The following is a 5,784-nucleotide window of genomic DNA, read 5'->3' as shown; positions in this document are numbered from 1 at the left end:
CCTCTCCCTTCCTCTCTGTAAAAAATCAATAAAATATATTTTTTTAAAAGAGTTCTGTATCAGCAGAATTTAAATAGAAATAGTGACAGCTTTGTAAGTATAAATTATATACATCAAAGTCAAATAATTGTTTTTTCAATATGGAAACTATACAATGAAATAAATGGCAAAAGGACATTCCAGCAATACTGTTACTGTGGGCTATCAGTTACTTTAGGACTAAACAAAGATTCTGTGTATTCAGACTCCTTTTGCTGTTTCATATTTACCTATACTCTGAATCAAGGTACTTGACAGAAAATTCTGATTTAGGAAAGCATTTAGTTTTATAGTAAAAGTTTCCATCTCCAGTTACCACCTTCAAAGGAGTTCACATTACAGTGCTGATATAATCTGCTGGTTTCCTTTGAACAGCATGCAAAAAATTATGGCAACCCTATGGAAAGTCAAACAGGCACCAATAAATGGAACAATATGCACAGTTCAGTAAAGTACAATGTTTCGTTTTCCCCACACAAAAAAAATAATCAATGAAACAAAACATATACAGTTGACTTGGTCTCAGGAATCACACATGTGGGATTCCATTATTATTTGTGAAGCACCCTCAGTCACTCACAAGGATTTTGTAGGCCACCATGCTGTTTACTTTGTGGATTGTAGTCATGAAGGAATGCAGGCAGACTTGCTCAAAATTGGCAATGAACTGTGGTCTGGACTCTTCCCAGTTTTCAGGTACAACCAAATTTTTGTATAAATCAGCAGATCAATGAAGAGAAAACTTCCAGCAGGGCCAGGAATGTCACCATAGCTGTGATGTCTAATCACCGAGGCCGTGGCCGGCAAACTGCGGCTCGCGAGCCACATGCAGCTCTTTGGCCCCTTGAGTGTGGCTCTTCCTAAGCCTTAGGAGTACCCTAATTAAGTTAATAACAATGTACCTGCCTATATAGTTTAAGTTTAAAAAATTTGGCTCTCAAAAGAAATTTCAATCGTTGTACTGTTGATATTTGGCTCTGTTGACTAATGAGTTTGCCGACCACTAATGAGCGGATCTCGTCTTGGATGGCTTTCTGAGACTTTTCTCTGAGTGCACTGTCATCTCTGGCCATCTTGTCACACTCAGTGTCAGATTTCCACTTTTCAAAGACCGCCCCATTTTCAATATTCAAGATGACCACCACCAGCTTCTGCACTCAGCACTTGTACAACCAATCTTTCAGTTGTTCCACCATATTCTTTAGGTATTTCATGATCTTGGGATCAGTGGTTACAAGCAAGGTAAGTCCATATTTCTGCACTCAAGTAAAGGTTTCAGACAGATAAATGCCATGCTGATACAATATGCTATTGATGCCAAATGAGAAGAATTTGGCCTTGATGTCTGTGTTCCCATGCAGGGTGATGCCCTGCTCCCTGCACAACTGCCACACCATGGCCAGGCCCGCAGCTGGCACATGCCCACCACACCGGAGACCACACCTGGCATCCACGGGCTGATAGCTGTCTCCCGCCACTTGGTCCTGATCTTTTGTCTTTTTTATACTCTATTTCACTTATTATTGCTCTAATATTTATTACTCCCTTCTGTCTAGTCACCTGGTCTTTGTTTGTTGTTCTTTTTCTAGTTCCTTTGGATGTTAGGTTAGATTGTTTTTGAGATTTTTCTTGTTTCTTGAGGTATTGCTGTGAATTTTCCTTTTAGAACTACTTACTGTGTCCCATAGATTTGGGGTTATTGTGTTTTAATTTGTGTCAAGGTGTGTTGATTTCCTCCTTGATCTAATTGTTAACCCATTCATTGTTATGTAACATGTTATTTAGCCTCCATGTGTTTGTGTGGTTTTCAGTTTTTTCTTTTATGTCTAATTTCATACCATTGTGGTTAGAGAAGATGCTTGGTATAATTTCAGTCTTCTTAAATTTATTGAGACTTGTTTGTGTTCTAACATGTGGTCTGTCCTAGAGAATGTTCCCCATGTGCATTTGAAAAGAATGTATTTCTACTGCTTTGGGGTGAATTGCTCTGAAACCATAAATTAAATACATCTGGTCTAGTGTGTATTTTAAGACTGCTAGTTCCTGTTGATTTTCTGACTAGAAGATTTATCCATTTATGTCAATGGGGTGTTAAAGTACCCAACCAACAGTGTACTACGTTGGATCTCTTCCTTTTGTCCATCAATATTTGCTTCATATATTTACTTGCTCCCATGTTGTGAGCATAAATGTTTACAAGAGTTATATCCTATTGTTAACTTGATCTCCTTATCATTATGTAATATCCTTCTTTGTTTCTTATTATAGCCTTTGTTAAAAATATATTTTGTGTGATCTAAGTATTTCTATCCCAGGGTGTTATTTTTCATTTAAATGAAATAATTTTAGTTTGTGTATGTCTTTCAAACTGGTGTGGGCATTTTATAGATCAGTGATGGCGAACCTTTTGAGCTTGGTGTGTCAGCATTTTGAAAAACCCTAACTTAACTCTGATGCCGTGTCACATATAGAAATTTTTTGATATTTGCAACCATAGTAAAACAAAGACTTATATTTTTGATATTTATTTTATATATTTAAATGCCATTTAACAAAGAAAAATCAACCAAAAAAAATGAGTTCACGTGTCGCCTCTGACACGTGTGTCATAGGTTCGCCATCAATGCTATAGATCATACATACATAGGTCCTGTATTTTTTATCTATTTAACTACTCTCTGTCTTTTGATTGGAGCATTTAATCTATTTATATTTAAAGTGATTATTGATAGGTACATAGTTCTTGCCATTTTATTCTTTATATAATTATGTTACTTTTCTTTTTCTGTCTTCTTTCTAAAGAAACCCTGTTAACATACTGGTTTGGTGGTAATGAACTCCTTTAGCTTTTTGTTGAATGGAAGCTCTTTATTTTTCCTCCAAGGTTAAATGATAGCCATGTTGTTTAGAATAGTCTGCATTGTAGGTACTTCCTTTACATCACTTCAAATATTTCATGCCAATCCCTTCTGGCATGGAATCCCTAAAATGTTTCTGTTGAGAAGTCAGCTGACAGACTTACGGGACTCCCTTGTAGGTAACTAATTGTGTTTCTCTTGCTGCTTTTAAGATTCTCTCTTTGTCTTTAATTTTTAACATTGTAATTATGATGTGCCTTGTTGTGGGGTCCTTTAGGTTCATCATGTTTAGAACTCTGCATTCCTGGACTTATGTGTCTTTTTCTTTCACCATGCTACAGAAGTTTTCAGTCATTTCTTCAAATAGCTTCTTGATTCCTTGCTTTCTCTATTCTCATTCTGGTACCTTTATGATGTGGACATTGTTATGCTTCATGTCCTCAAATTCTCTTAAACTATCTTTATATTTTTTAATTCTTTTTTTTTATGCTCTAATTGGATGTTTTCTGCTATCTTGTCTTCCAAATCATTGGTTCAATCCTCTGTTCCATCTAACTTAACTGTTTATTCATTCTATTGTATTTTTCATTTCAGATATTGTATTCTTCATTTCTAACTAGTTCTTTTTTATGGTTTTGGTCCTTTTTTATACTGTTGAAGTTCTCACTTAACTTCTTGAAGTTCTCCCTAAGTTCCTTGTGCATCCTTATAACCATTTTTTTTAAATTCTATATCTGGTAAATTGCCTACCTTCATTTTATTTAGCTCTTTTACTGGATTTTTCTGATGTTCTTTCATTTGGGGCATGTTATTTTTCTCCCAATTTGGCTCTCTTTTTGTGTTTGTTTCTAAGTATAGGTCAAGCATGTTAAACTCACGGCCGGCCATGAGTTTGACATGCTTGTATTAGGTATATCTGCTATGTTTCCCAGCATTAGTAGGGTGGCCCTATATAGTAGGTGTCTTGTGGGACCCAGTGGTGTACTCTACTTGATCATCTCAGGTTAGTCCTCCAGGAATGTCCCTTATGCAGATTATGTGAGCCCTTTTTTTATAATTGTCTTGATTGTTATTTGGCTTGTTTCAGTGTGGGATCAATCCTCAGGTTGTCTGACTGTGAGGATAGACTCCAACCACAGAGTACATGCTGCTGTGCAGGTACTGACCAAAAAAAGTGGAGTTTGCCTCAGTAGTGTCTGGTGCCAGCTGACATCCCCCTTTGCATATTCTACTTGTGAGGCTAATTGGGTCCTGGTTTGATGTCTGATGCTCACCACTGGATATGCTGTTTCTGGGGCTTCTTGGGAGGAACTCTGGTGCAGGTCAATGTCAGAAGCTGTCTGTGATTGACCCTGAGCAACTTGTTTGGAGCTACAAAATGACCCACAGTTTGTGAGTTCCTCTGCTGGACTTGTGTGTACATGGGGAGGATCAAGCTGTGCACCAAGACTGGCAAACACCAGCACCAAGCCCAGGGGGCAGGTTAGCAAAAGGCCCAAAGCACCCTAAGATCTGCTTTTGCCTGCCTCTGCCTGTTGGCTGCTTGTTATACTCAGTCACTGAAAGTGCTGCTGTCAGTATTTGAGTTACCTGAGGTAGTTTCTCAATGATTCACCAGTAGGGATGAGTGGTATTCACCAGATTAATACAGGTTTAAATTCAGTGCCATTTCTGGGTCTGAGGCCACTCAGCAAAAGTCCTAGGATAAAGCAAGGTTATCTGCCACCCTCTTGGTGCCTGAAGATCTTTGTGGTAGGGCTAGGTTTCAGGGGGTCATCAGGGTGAGTCCAGCAGAGTCTTTGTTTTTGTTTTTGTTTTTTAGCCCAAACCAGTGAAGATTTGGCTGTGTGAAGGGAGGGCACTGCACCGTCAGTGTGTGAGGGAAATATGGCCCCCATCCTGAGTCATACAACTTAGTCTATCCCTGATTCTCCCTGTACATCCCAGAAAGCTCTAGCTCAGCAGTTCAGTGTTGGCAGGAATCAGGATGGTGGGGTTAGTGGATCTCCCCTGAGAGGCAGGCATTAGGCAGGCTCATGGGAAGGTGGGGGAAATGACCCCCACTCCAGAGCCACACAATTCAGTCATGGTAACTCCTGAGTCTGCATGGACCTCTATACTCCAGGTCCAGGTGGCTGAATCCTCCACAGGGCATGAGCTCTGCAGGGTGGTGTGATGAGGATTCTGGAGTGTGGGGCTATTGCATTCCCCCAGGCTGATACAGTAAGGAGAGAGTGCCCCACCCAGGAAATGTGGCATCTGAGGTGTGGGAGAGGGACTCAGCACAGGGATCCTGATGGCTGTCCCTTCAGCTCTCTTCCTGGAACTGCAAATCACAGTATCTCCTCAGAAAACTCTATTCTGCTCCACACTCCCTCCTCCGGAGCCCAAGGTGAGTGTCTGTGAACGATATTTTGTGTCGTTCCTTGAATCTTCCCTGTAAGAGGGCTCCTGGGTCTCTAGCAGACTCCCATCTCTCCTTGGTGGAAAGATTCCCTGCTGATTTTTACAGCCAGATGTTATGGAGGTGCCTCTTCCCAGCTCTGTTGTTCTGGGCTGAAAATTCTGGCATGGGGCTGAGACCTCACTTTCCTTAGGGATAACCTTTACAGCTGAGATATCTCTCTGGAATCCAAGCTGCCACCTCTGCCAGTGCACCAGTCATTTTTACTTCTCTATCCTTCCTACCAGTCTCTATGAGGCTTATTCTATAAATACTTGCTTATAAGACTCTGTTCAGTTAGTCTTCAGTTGGTTATTCAGGTTGATTGTTCTATATTTTACTTGTAATTTAAGTTTGGTCCTGGAAAAAGGGGAGTGTAACATCCACCTAATCCACTACCATCTCGGATTCTCTCCCTATATTTTTCATTTCTGACTGGTTCTT

The 5,784-nt window shown here is 40.0% G+C and overlaps 1 protein-coding gene and 1 pseudogene across 3 annotated transcripts in view; one reads left to right on the top strand and one right to left on the bottom strand.

Moving 5' to 3' along the window:
• Window positions 1-5,784, top strand: part of HEPH (hephaestin) — a 92,926-nt gene that overhangs the window by 72,796 nt on the left and 14,346 nt on the right. The window lies entirely within an intron of this gene.
• On the bottom strand, window positions 608-1,436 carry LOC102258142 (annotated as a pseudogene).

The sequence above is a fragment of the Myotis brandtii genome, unplaced genomic scaffold, assembly GCF_000412655.1.
Source record: "Myotis brandtii unplaced genomic scaffold, ASM41265v1 scaffold480, whole genome shotgun sequence".
NCBI classification, from domain to species: Eukaryota; Metazoa; Chordata; class Mammalia; order Chiroptera; family Vespertilionidae; genus Myotis; species Myotis brandtii.
The sequence above is the reverse complement of the archived record's forward strand: the minus strand, read 5'-3'. Positions and strand labels throughout refer to the sequence as shown.